Consider the following 14,207-nt stretch of genomic DNA (forward strand, 5'->3'; position numbering starts at 1 on the left):
GGAGCTGCTCATCCCCCATGGAAGTGAGGAGCTGGCCTGCTGGTCACCTAAGCATGCTGAGAACTTGCCTGATGAAAGGGCTGAAGGCCATAGGGCTCTGCTAGGGAGATTTCTTCCTGTCTGAAGAATTTGTTGGGCTCACCGTGTGAAAACTCAAAAGACCAGTCAAAATCAGGATGGATTTGGGCATTAGGTGCCAGGAAACCTCTCCTAGGAAACCAACGTTCAAAGCCTAGCAGCTCTTTTGGTCACTTGTTCCCTTTCACAGGACAATTCCAGAGGGAATAGTCAGCATTTGGCAAGCTTTTGCCTGAAAATGTCATTTCTGAGCAGCAGGGGCAGCCCTGCAGAGCAGAGTGGATAAATGACAAGCCTGTTCCCACATTTCGGAGGTGTTGTAGGAAGCTCGAGGGACGTGGGCATGGGTCTTCTCCCAGTCCTACTCCAGCCACGTGGGCATTTCCCAGAGACCCTGCTCAAGTCTGGGAAAAAGGCAGAAATAATCATCGTTATTTCTGCCTCATCAAGGTTCAACATGGGCCTGCTCTGACTTGTTTCCCTGCCTCCTTTTCACAGAGGAAGAGGAGGTGAACGGGCCTTTGTCATAGGCAATAAAATGAAACGATTTTCAGTCAGGAAACTCCCCTGAAAATGCGTGGCATCTGCTGCCTGATCCGTGTGGCTGGCCAGGGCAGTCTTCTCACCCGTTGGCAGCCACGGTGCGGGGCTGGCTCTCTGAGGATGCATCTCAGAGCCAGCGTGGCCATGTGCCAGCGCTGTCCGACCTCCTGCCCTTCTGCTTTTTCCACCGAGCAGGAGATGGCCGTGCTGGCCTCCCCAGGAAAGGGCCCCGCTTTCGGAGCATGGTGAGAAGGGACCTTCACCCGCCTGCACCGGGACCCTCTCCCCCAGGACACCACGGTTGGGCGCTTCTGTGCGGGCGATTCCACCGCCTGCTTGCACTGGGTCCAGAGCCTCTTGGACAACAGGAGGGTTTCACCCACGCTTTGGCTTTTTGTTTTATATCTTTTAATTGTTAAATTAAAGTTGCAAATGTTGCAAATACGCTGGGGTTTTCCTTGCCAGCTGCGCAGAGCAGGAAGGGCTGGTTTCGTCAGCCTGCCGGCACTGAGATGCAGCTGCCTCCAGCGAGAGGGAGCAGCTCCGGGAGCCTCGGCTTGGCCCCACCACTGGCGCGTGCCCGCCACGGCACTGCGGGAGCTGCCGGGTGACGCCGGGTGACACCGAGCACCACGCAGCCCCGCACCCACGTGGAAAAGCAGCCGCTGCGTTTCTTCCAGGCTTCTCTGCTGCTGTCACAGGTCCCTGCAAACCTCCTCCGATGAAGAGCTGCTACGCGCTCCTGACCTGCAGTTGCATTTCTTTTTGAAGAAAACCATAGAAACACTGCCGATTTCCAAGTAAAATTGGAAGCGGGTAAAGAAAGAGTAGGTTAGCTTTATAGTATTCCCACCATCGGAGCAGAAAGGTGGTCACTGAAACAACAGCAATTCGGCCACAGACAGAGAAATGTTACCTGGGGTCTGGCATTTATTAAAATATTGTCACCTCTCAATCTGAAGCTCCACGATGGCCTTTAATTGCATTTTATTCCTTTCGCTGGTGATTATCCTGGAACCTGACCCTGTCTCATGGGTCAATTCAGGATTAAACACGTCTACAACGTCAGCCATTCCAGTCATCTTAGTGCTATGTTTTTGCAATTTAATTTAATACGTTGTCCTGATCGTTTCATCATGTGACAGCTACACGAGGAGATAAGGAATGTCTTTTTCATCCAATCGCTGAACAGGGAGAAAACAGAAAGTAACTCGATGAGACAGCAGTGAGTCAGCAAATGTCACAGGGCGTCCGGGAGGAACGTGGGGACTGGGTTTCAGCCAGCGCGTAAGGTAAGGCCAGCAGCACCTTGGCCTTTCCAGCTCAATCCAAAGAATGTGCTTTTTCAATTTTAGCTTTTGTTGAATAATTAATTACACAAAAATAATAACCTGTATCTAATAGTATCCCCACGATGAGGATACCATTTCAGATACAACACTGTGGTGCAGACTAAGATCTAGATACCAAAGGTCGATACCTGGGGCTCCAGCCCCTGGAGTGATGTGATTATATCAATTTATGAGCTTTCATCAATAAAGGCTTCATTAAATTTCAAAGGACTCCCTCTTCCTTCTTCAAAAGGAAGGGCGACCATCAGTACTTGCTTCTCCTGACATGAGAGGGAAACTCAGTTTTTCCATCTCCTGATGGTAATTTGACCATCTTGCTGATAGGCAAAGATGAGATACATGGTTTATCACTGATAGCTGAAATTTGTCAAATCTCAAGAGTCAGTTGCGTGGCAGGATGATCCTGCACTTTCAGGGTTCAGTCAAAGCAGAGAGAGAGGCATAATCTGTGTTCCCAGATGAAGGTGAGTGATAAACACATGACGAGCAGGAGGAAGAGGAGTAGGAGGAAGAGAAGGGCTGCTGTGGTGCAGGAGATCATTTTGGGGAAGCTTGGGAGGTGGCGGAGAGTGCTCCAGAGCTTTGTGGCGTAATGCAGCAAGGAGCAAGGTGAACATTCGGAGACATCCAAGGGGCTCCTGGGACCCCTGAGGAGTTTCAGCAATGAGGCTCATGAACTTGGGGGTCTGGGGGAAGGGCTGTAAAAGGAGAATGGCACAGAGGTGCCAGAGATGGCTGCCATCTCCTCCTTGCAGAGACCTCTTCTGTCAGGCTAAGCAGTTGGGTGGGTTACACCACAGTGGCTTGCTTCAGAAATGAGGCTGTCATCCAGCTGCCCACTGCTCTTCACCCTTTTGTCACATGTAGCTCACCTTGAACCTCACCTTGCAGATGCCCAAACCTGACTGGTGTTGATCTGTGCTAAGTCTGGATAGATGGATGGGGCTATCAAACATGGCTTTCCCTTTGCTTAGCAGAGTATTTCAGAGCTGACAGCAGCTTCCAGCCCCTCCTTCCTATCTGACTTCTGAAGAACAGAAGTGTCTCATCCAAGCTCTACAACATCTAGAAATGTTCCAGTGACCAGAAATAATGCATTACTTCACTGCTTCACCTGAGTCACAGAGCATTAGCTAGCAGTGAACCTTCTAAATACAAGCAAGCAGGAAGGTCAGCAATGCCTTAGGTGTATCCATGTTCCTTACTGGTATTCATAAATAAAGTACATGTTCTCAGATTACAAGGCTGTGACAGTCCAAAAATCAGTGTGGATTTTATTCATATGTCTACTTTCAATTGTTCCAAGAGCAGGTGATATCAAAGCTGTCGGACTGCTGGAGGAGGAAAGCTGGAGGAATCTGTGCTGTCCACTTGCTACACATAATTAAAGAGAACAAATATTTGTCATTAGCTTGTGACTGTGCTGAACTGCATAAGAAGATTCATACTACTCAAAGAACAATGTAATTAAGGGCTACCAGTGCCCAAAGCTCCCACTATACTTGCATCGTGTCAGCTTAGGGAGAGCTGCAGCATGTCATATGTTGTACATTATGAAACAAGTTGCAACATATGAAATATGACTTGGAATAAAAATCAGAGGAGAAAATTCTGTCTCGGGGGTCTAAAGATAGAAGAAGAAATACAGCTTGCCACACAGAGAAAGCTCCCTGTTCTCCTATGCTAAGGGAAGTCAAACCCAGAGTCATGTTCTGCACTGTCACATTGGTGCAATGAGAGTAAACCCTGTAACATCAGGAGAAGTGCTTGAAATAATGGTCCCTACTCTTCCAGCTGCCTCTGTACAAGTGCACAGATTTGTCTGCCTCAAGGCATTTCCAAGACATATGTAAAAGAGAGAATCAGAACTCCAGCATTTAAAATAACTAAGGTGAGTAAAACCAACACCCACCTTGCAATTGCATGTATTTTGCAGAATATGCCCATGGAACTACACCATGATTAGTATTGTTTTTTAATTGCTGTTGTTAGATAGAAGAAATACTGGAGGAAGAGTGGGAATATCTAGATACAATTGCTCAACAGATGATGACTTTCAATGGCTCTCCATGAACTCTCCATGAGTTTCATGGCTTTGTACTTTCCTTATCCCATTTCTTATGGGCAGGATAGTGAGAAAAAGCATGATTTTCCAGTTTTATTTCTAACCAGAAGATGCAAAGATGTGTTTAGGCCAGTCCATGAGCACTGATGTTGAGAATGCACTTGGTGCCTGAGCAGCTCTTGGCTGAATCCCCTTGACTTCATGCTTCTTCTGCAATTGCTCAGTGCAAGAGAAGTACAGCCTCGTGGCTGAGTGATTTCCTGTTGGTTTCAACACTATGCCATAGACTGCTAAAGCTAATGCTCCCAAAGCCCAAGGTTACTCTCAGGCTGCCATCTGTCCACACCCTCTCTGAACAGTCGAGAGATGATCTCTTCCAGAATGGATTAGGAAATGGCACAAAACCTCTGTTCTGACTGAGACTTGCTAGCAGGGCAGAGATGGGACTGATGTCAGGTGTCTGTGAAAGCTGGCTGGAAAATTTTCACATTTTATTTCATTTCCTCCCCCAAAATAGATTTGCCTTGCTCTCTGTGGGATTTAATAAAAGTACTGTGTTCTTCCTTTAAATGAAAAGGCTACATGCAGAGAAGGCAGGACAGCCTCTCCAGTTGTGAAGATGATGAAGAGCTGAACCACAGCATAATCCTCTCAAAGGGCATGCCACTATCTGAGAGGGCTCAGGCTGTGTCTCTTGGCATGCTGCTTTCAGATAACCAACTGCTGAGAGATGATTCTGGCAGAGCTTGTGCCTTAAAATACATAAAGACCAATCTTACAACATCCATAAAGGGTAGCACAGAACCGTTGTAGCCTTGCAGTAGCTTGTGATCAAGGTTTAAGGGCAAATACACCCTTCTTGTATCCTTGCAATCCTCCTCTCCCTCCTGTTTGTATTCCTGGTGGCTATCTACACACATGGAAATGCTACCCTCTCCTGGGGCTGTCCCTCATGGTGATTGCAAGCCTGACCTCATACTCTTGATATAAGAAGTGCATGATCCATACACAGGGTCATGTGTATGCAGCCTGGACCCAGTGGCACACTGCTAACGAACTGGGAGTGGCTGGGGCTTACATTCAGCCTCTGCCAGGCTCATGCCTATAAGGTCCTTGCTGTGTTGGTGGTGAGGGAAAAAGTGTGCATGTCCTCTTTGTGAGTCAGGGCATTTCTGGTAGTGCTTGCTGCTGGTCTTCTCCAGAACAGCCTGGAAGCTGGTTTAACTGCTGTGCTCACATGTACTAGCACAGGCTGGGGTAATTCCTATGTTGGGAGTTATGAACTCTAGGTGTTGCACTGACATAACTGTTGTCTACAGCTTTTCGAGTGCAAGAGGCTGCAAGAACTGAACAAGCAATTTTGACTGAGGTATGTCTCAGGCTCTCCTCAATGTATGATCTGTGGAGAGGATGAGTCTTGCATGGTCCTTTGGTTATGACTGCTCAACTTCGACTGTACCTCTGGAAAGCCCTGGCTATCTATGACTAAGGGCCCTCGCCTACTCACATACATTTCCAAAGAAGGGGATCCTGTTCATACAGGAGGTGCATGTGGGAAGAGGGACTGCCTACAAGGAACTGAATTACTGCGGTTGAAGAAGAGCTTGGCAATCTGACTGCGTGTTTCCAGCACTCAGGACTTGAAATCTGCCACTGGTGCTGTGAGCAGGGTCATCTGCAGGCCTTTCTAGTCTGGATTTGGTTCAGTATCTTCAAGCACAACAGCCTGCTGTGGTGAGGATGGTGGGGATGACTGGTGGTGGAAAGGTGGTGCAAAGCTGCCTAGCTCTGCCACACATACTGGTTGTGGTCTGTGATCCTCCTCCGCTGCCTGCTCCTCCTTCACTGGGAAGTGACTATTGCACAAAGAGCTCCCTGGAAAGACCTAAAACACCACTGAGCTACTGCTGGAGCAAACCACTTTTTTCCTTCCCTTGGTGTTCAGCAAAAGGGGAGTGGGACAAGAAAATAAATTATACGCACAGGTTACAGCTCTGTGACATCAAATTCCTATATTGAAGCAGTCCTGAAAGGAAAGCCTGTACTGTGGAGGAGGAAACAGACTGCAGATGGACCTGAAATAAGTGAAACTACCTTGTTTAACTTTAGATATTAATCTCCAAGGTATTTTTTTTAGAATCTCTCTATTGTAAAATGAGTCAAAAGCGTACTTTCAGGGTGTTGTTCATATCATCCTAGTGTAGGCCAGCTGGATCACACCCTTGAAATTCCTCTTCACTCCAGTGATTGTGAATGTTGGCATCTGCACTAGTCACCCAGGCACTTGTAAAGCAAAGTGAAGTTTATCTACCAGTGCTAGGTAGCTGCTAGCATGTGTGGCCTGCAATTCCCTTGTTAAATGCACCATAAGCACTCAGACTTGTCCAGCTCAGTGTCAAAATGAGTCACCCTTTGAGGCTTTTTCACCTATGCTTTGTGGTTAGGGGCTTTAAGACAGAGGAAAATCTCTTTTCTTCATAGTGCTTCTGAAGGTGAAGGCTCGGACAGAGCGGGAAATGAGCTGACTGAAGCCATCTGTGGTGATGAGCAGAAGAGGAGATGATGTGAGGAAATGTCATGAAAAGGAGTTTGAGCATGAGAGAGACCTGACGAGACTAGCCACTGGCTGGAGGAGCTAGCAAGAAGTGGGGATGTGGTAACCTGTAAACAGATGTTCGTACTGTGCATTTATGTTTACTAAGCTGGCGGTAACAAGAGGTGCCATGTGCATGTCTAGAAAACACTGGGAACTTCCAGAAAGCAGAATAGTCATTGGGATCTTTTGGGGTCCAATGGGTTACTGGGATCCAAAAATGTCACAGGGATCCTTTCTGGAAACTTCCTGAACGTGCAGGGAGTGTCAGTGCTAAATCAGAGAGCAACATCTCTCAAGTCTAACACAGATGTGCCTGGGGTTAGCTTCACCCTTCCTTTGGCTTTAGTGGTAAACTCAAGCAACCATAACCCTCTGCCTGCTGGGTTCTGCTTGCACTCTGCTGCTTTTACAGAAAAAGAAATACAGAAGCAAAGGTCAGGGACAACACTCAACAGGCTTAGTTTTGCCTAGAAAACAGCCATTTTTCTGATGTCTGGCAGATCAACTTCTCAGGCATAAATCTTCATTATCTAAAGTCACCTACAGATGGCTACATAAGGTGATGTTGCAGCAGCATTTCACTATGAGCCTCGTGCTGAACTACACTGACACAGCACCACTGGGACCTGCTGAAGACTGAGCAGATTGCAAAGTGTCCATAAAAGGCAGGGCAGATTGGGCAGAGTCTGGGACAGGCATTCTCGTCTGCTTTCCTCGTGTCTGAGTGTCCCTTTCAGTACTTCTCCTCCCTGTGTCCTTGCTGTTCTGCCAGTCTGTCTCCTTATGTGTGCAAGAGGATCTCTGAAACAGAATCTGTTTTGTGTGCTGTGAGAGCACAGAAATGCGAGCCCTTCTCACATTTGAATTATTTTAGCACTGCTGAAATACAAATAAAATAATTGAGATGGATGACTTATTCTTTTCAGTTTTATTTCAGTGCTGACACAAATTGGCTGAGTTTCAAAGAACTGATTTATACTGAATACTGCTCTACTATACCCACAGCTTATCATTATCTATAAGAATGAAAACCACTGTCAGCAGTAGGTTTAAGTCTGCTCCTATAGGAAGGGTTGGAAGTAGCTGGGCATGTGCTCTCCTTCTGGGTTAGGGCTTTGGCCTGTATATTTAGTGTGCCCAAGGCACAAAAGTTTCCGTGGCTGTCTTAGTGATTCAGCTTGTCTGTGTGTCATGTTCACCATCTTCAACTCAGAGTTCAAAACTGACATGATATAACAGGCATTTCTGTAAGGACAAGGTACTACCAGCTGAAGTTTTGTGACTTAGCACCCATGTGGAAGTATCTTAGCTGGCTGACTTGAAGAAGAGAACTGACTCTAAGAGGATGAAAAATGACTTTTTCAACCTAACTAAAATTTAGTTAAATTACTAGTGAAATCCAACTCAAATATAACCTGAGAATCTAAGTGAGATTTTATACTGAAGCTTACTGACACAGCTATCAGGCCTGTAGGAACACACACAGGATACACAGCATCCTATGGTTTGGACAACACACATCCACATCAGTGTCTGCAAAAGCTAGGAAGATAATAAAGAACAGCAGCCCCTCACAGTGAAACACAATTTGACGTGTGAGAAGAAATCCCACAAGTAATCAGAGATGTCAGTTCAACCACATGTCTTCCGATAAATCATTTACAATACCCAGTCAAACCCTATATCTGACTGACCGTAGGGGACTGAAAATACTGTCTGATATTGCAGCTACCTCATCTGGGTCAGTCTGCATCTGACAAGTGCAGGAATGCTATGTAACCAAGATACAGAGAGGAGACTGTTCTCAGGGCTAAAATAATCCCAAGGCATTCACTGTCAAACTGTCTCCAGGGGCAGACAAAGGTCTTAGCTGAGAGAATAATCACCTCAGAACAATAAATAGTGTTTTATAAAGGTCAATAATAATAATAGTGATCATAGATGTTGCTGGTATCAGTGTTTGGGTTTTGGGGTTCTGCTAAGAAGAAGGCTTCTGTTTTCATTCTAGAAAAAGAAGTGAAGGCTGGATTTCTCCCAGTGTAGAGGCACACAGCAGTGTTAAAGAGAGGCAGAGGAGGTTAAACAGTGCTGTTATGCCTAATTTCAAAGGACTTTTCACCCTTATCCCTCCCTCCCCCCAAAAAACTGGCCCTTTATCCAAATACATAAAGAGGGAGTGAAAGTGCTCCTGATGCTGAGCCTGGAGGCGAAGGCAGTCACCGAGGAATGGACTCCTGCTCCAAGCAACTTACTCCTTTTTCATTAAGCACTCAACAGATGACAATAAGCATTTTTAAGGTACTCCTCAGTTATTCCTTACTCCAGAAAGGTTTACCTCTTCCTTTGTTTATTTTCCTCTGGTTGATTTTCCAAATAGTAGCAAGATGGGTAAAAACGCATGCCCCAGATTAGTTGGCAGGAATAATTTCGGAGCTAGAGGTTGTCAGCGGGTAGATAGACAGCAGCTCTCATTCTTCTCCTAATAGCTAGTGGTATTATTTCAAGCCCCTATTTCCTAGTACTCTAAACAGAGAAAGAAGAGAAATCAGTCCTCTGTACAGGTTTAAGATAGCAGTGACTTGGCCCTCCTGCTTTTGCTAAGACACCTTGCAAGAGAGCTAAGTCACTCAGCCTTGTGCAGACACACAATCTTTGGCATCTTTTGCCCAGAAGCAAAACTTTAGGCACTTAGGCTGACTTCATATTTTCCTAGGTTGACTCCAGTGATGTTGCCCACACAGGATTTTGCAGCTGTGCAGCTCAGTGTAAGTTTGTCAAAGTTATCTACAGCAGACTAAGCCCTGTGATTCTGAAGTAAACATGAAATTGTGAGCTAAATGGTAAATCACCACCACCAAAAAAAAAAAAAAAAAAAAAAATTTGAAAAATATTTTCTGGATAGTCTGAACTTACCATCCATGTGAATAGAACACTTTAGGCAAAAACTCTGTTTTGGCTCTACCTATGGCAAGACCCTTGTCAGTGCACAGCCTATTTCAGAGGGTACTGCAAGCCCCACTGCAGCTAGTAGGGTAGGATGGCACTTGCAGTTCCTAGCAAATGAGTATTTAGTGTTTTGTTATTAAAAAGTTCTTCTTGCTCTCTATGTACGTCTAATCTCTTAAAAACATTGCTGAGCTCTTGGTTACTGTGATATCCTTTGGCATGGAGGAGCTTGTGTTCAGACTTCATGGTGGACAGCTGCTTGCATTGAACTTGCCTTGGCCACTGTTCAATGCTGTTTGTTATCCTATAAATGCAAAATGCAAGGGAACACGCTGGCTCTTACAGCCAGAAACAGATAGTGCATGTGGTGTCCCATGATTCTTAAGAGAGCTATCTTTTCCATTTAAAGATTCTTAAATGCCAAAAACAGCACTATAGACATATGTGTAAGGAATTGACAGAATCAGGGTGGTGGTGGTGGTGGGAGTCTCTTACATTTAAAACTTAAGAAGAGGTGTGATGAGAAGAAGGGCGAGATGCCTGCTGCTGAGCTGTAAAGGCTTATTTGTGCTGAATCATGCAGGCTAAAAACCAGCTCTGGCTCTCCCCTGCTAAGTGGCCAAGGGCTGCTGATGGCCTCTGGGGTTACAGCTTTTGTTATCCTCAAGCGAGCTGTGGCCTCAGCTGTCTGGGTCCCCTGCATATATAATGTCAATTGTAAAGGGCGTGGGGGGTCCAGATCTGAATTTTCTTCCTTTTTCCTCCCACTTCTGGGTTTCCCACCTAAAGATGCACTCAGTTCACTCTGGTTTGGGGCCAGAGTGCAAGTCAGTATGTGAGTGGCATGGCCTTAATGTGAGTCCAGGCTGACACAGTTGCAGACATGAGCAGTGGGCATTGCAGCCTGTGGCACTGCAGAGTGTCTGGGAGAGGAGCAAGGGGATGTTGGCATCAGTGTGACTTTTTATTACTTGAAATGCAGGGGGAAGCAGCTATAGAATAAATGTTCATCCCAACAAAGTAACCTCCCAACAAAAGGAACACCATCTACCTCTCGAATCACTAAATTAGCTCCTGCTGTAGCAGGCTTCCCACTTCATTAGAACTGAGTGAGGCACAACAAACCTCAGCAAGCCTTCTGCAAGGGGCAAGCTTTACTGAGATGGAGATGGTATGTTTCCATACAACCAGGCTGCCTACAGACCATTGAATACTGCAGGGCTCCAGAAAACAGAAAGCCTAAAAGTACGAAGCTTCCTATTTCCCTCATTTTAGTGAAACTGAATGTGATGTACTTACGTTTCTTTCTTTTGTTGGTCTTCCCAGGCAGTCTCAGGTGAACAGAGGAGACTGAGCACTCAGATTGACAGTACTCATTGCTCTCCTGTCTGTAGTTAATGTTCTTCAGACACAAGCTGAGATTCACCAGAGCATATCCTAGACCATGGGGTCGGTGAGATCAGAAGGGTCTCTTGCTTTATTTAGATTGTTATGCTTGGACACTTCTTGCAATGTTGGCAAATTTGAACATACTTTGCATAGACAATACACTCCCACATCTGCATGGGAGGAGGTTTAAATCACAGTAACTTGGAGAGATGCACACAGAATGAGTGTGCTCTTGCTGCTCCAAGGCTAGATTTGAAGTGAATAATTGATCAGAAGCTGCATAAGCAGCTATGAACAGCCAGATGGGTATGGTCCAAAATGCTGAGGCTGGCAATAATTGGGGGTCAGCCTGGGCAGCAGCACCCCCAAAGAACAGGCAATGATGTTGCAACCTTGTGTAACAGGGTAGCAAACTCAAAGCAACAACTTATAGAAAGAGGAGGCAATCTTATTTTAAAACAGAGCTGATTTTTCTTACTTATGCTCATATTCTCACACCTACATACTCACAAGCACCAAGATGGGGTATGCACACTATCTGTCTGGCATCTGTCCATCTTTGCAATGATTTTCAGGGCAAGAGATGGTGCCTATCAAGTTATTGTCATGTCTCCTGGGTTTCCCTTTGATCAGCGTTGCCGTGCTAGTTTTGGATGTACCTTTTGTACCGCTCAGGAGATGATAGTGACTACCCTCTCCACCCTGTTCCATCTCTGTGAGTCATCCGGATTTACTCCCCATCCCTTTTCTCCTGACCTAAGTGTCCTTAGAAGCTGCAAATGGTGTGTGCTGGGATATTGATGACCTGCTCATCTAGGGCCAATCAACACCTGCCTCTCTTACACCTTTCTTTTATAGTCTCCTGTGTTTTGTTCCTTCTGGTGCTTCACATCCAGACATTGCCATTCCTCCTCCACTCTTACCAATCTTAAAATTTATGTTGCAGCTCTCTTAACAGATAGAGTTAAATCTGTAAGAAAATTTTGCTGAATAAATTTCATGAGAGGTTCTGCAGGAGATTTTCGGGGGGATTAGGCTTATGGATATTAAAAAGCAGGAAAAAACCCAGCTGCTTCAAGGAAGAAAATGAGAAATGTTTTTGAGAACAGCTTTCTTTTATATGAGAAAGCAAAAGCCCCATTTCTCTCTCTTTCTCACACCATCTGTGTTTGTTAACTCTAACTGTTTTAGAAACAAAACATTTCTTTTCACGTAAGCCAAAACCATCTATGTATGAACAGGAGCTACGTAGAAAAAAAAAAGAAAGAAAGAAAGAAAAAAAGAAAGAAAGAAAGATAGAAAGCTTTCCTTTAAGTTTTCTTCTAAGGTTCAGAGGCCTAACCAAACTTGCCTGAAACTCTCCGCAGTTCATGAGCAGTACATGGCAGATATTACATGAATATATGTAGACATTTTGGACTAGACCTTTGGCCCATCCAGCCCAATATCTTGTTTCCAGCTGTGGCCATGTGAGAAGGCCTGTAAGAGTAGCAGGGATTCCTCTTATACTCTCCCGGTCTCTAATCATTCTCAATATGGTTTGTACATGCTGAGTAATTCTCAACAGATTTGTTCCCCGTTCATTTGTCCTTAAATCAATTTCTAACATCTCCGGTATCCGTTGGCAAAGAGCTCCATAGGTAAACTGCCTGTTGCAGTTCTTTATTTTAAAACTGCTTTTTTACTAGCTTCTTTTGATAGTCCTAAGTTCTGACTTAGTCCTTAGTTCTGACTCTGCCAATAGACTCGGCCATGTGGTAACCAAGTGCCAATGGTCTTTCAAGTGATATTAGCCAGATAGCATGGGCAAGGAAATGGCAGAAAAGGGGTTGGTTTGCCCTGAAAAGCAGTGTTCTTGTAAACAGCTGTCAGCTAAATTGTAGTGGGCTCTCCTGCGAGAATGCTGATGGTGAAAGATGGTGTGCGAGGTGGGAGCCCAAGGCAGCTCGGGCCATGTCAAAGGCAGGGTGCTTTGAGAGCACACTCAGACACTGGCTCAGTGTGGCTGTGCACAGGTCTGGATTCAGTCTGCGCAGCCCCCTTGTGCACCAAGCATGGCCATGCTCCTGACCCCGAATAACTACTGCTTCCCTTTTCCCAGTGTCCTGAAGGAGGGAGGATGAGCGCTGGTAGAGCTGTGCTTTACCTCGTGCGTGCCGGACTGGGTCTTCCCAAGGCCCAGGTGTCAGCACTGTTAGGGAAGTGCTTTGTGGGCACTGCTCTGCACAGCGGTATCAAGTGGAAATCCACATTAACAGCAGCATTTCTTTGGAAAGAAAATACTCCACTTTTGCACATCAGTTAGTTACAAGTACTGCTTTTCCCAAACTATGTTAAGTTTATGAATCTCTCTTTAGAGAGTCTTTAGCTTTGATTTCTATTACAAGGCATACCTGAAGTCTGATCTTGTTTCTCCATCACGTAGCATTTGGCAAGGCAGATGTGTTTCGCACTCCCGTGGATGCATTATTAGGTGGCTGCTCAGCAGATAAGCTATTCAATTGAATGTATGTGTTAATCACTCTTTAAAAGGAAGGTCTTCTTCTTCTTGGGGTTTTCAGATGTTACATCTTACTCCATGTTTGTTACCCATATACCTCTCACGGTCCAAGCCAAGATGTTTCTAGCAGCAATGATTGCTAATTCAGAAAAACAGAAATGTTAAATGTGTATAAAACATGTTTCCAACCCACAGTGCTTCAGTCTGTGCAAGATAAACCTGTTGGCACTTTGGAGTTAAATAATAGCTGCCAGGTAGACTGCACCACAGATGGGAATTTGGGTAAGGACAAGTTGCCAGCTACTTACAGAGGAGTTACACAGCAGTATGGCATCCTCCCTGCAGTCTTCCACGTGCAGTGAGGAGAGCCACACTTAACCTAACTTCTGTCACGGACAGAGATGCCATTGCATCTTGGGTGCCTAACACTGAAACTAGCAGCACTTACATCCACTTTATCATCCACTTTTGTTTCTCTTATACAGCAGGCAAAGTGGATTATACATATGCATAACTGACTGTGTGTGATATCTCATTTTGGCGCCAGGAGTAGGTGTAGGAGGTAAAGCCACTTGGTTGCCCTCCTCCTCCTCCTCCTCGCCCCCAGATGAAGGGTGAGTCAGAAGCCAAGCACAGGCAGGCTCCAGCCAGCCAGGCACAGGCTCCACCATGGGGAAACTCAGTGGAAGAGCTTGAAAAGGCACCCGTCGGTCTTGTGACGAACTCTGCGGCGGGTGA

The sequence above is a fragment of the Rhea pennata genome, chromosome 1 (assembly GCF_028389875.1).
Source record: "Rhea pennata isolate bPtePen1 chromosome 1, bPtePen1.pri, whole genome shotgun sequence".
Taxonomy (NCBI): domain Eukaryota; kingdom Metazoa; phylum Chordata; class Aves; order Rheiformes; family Rheidae; genus Rhea; species Rhea pennata.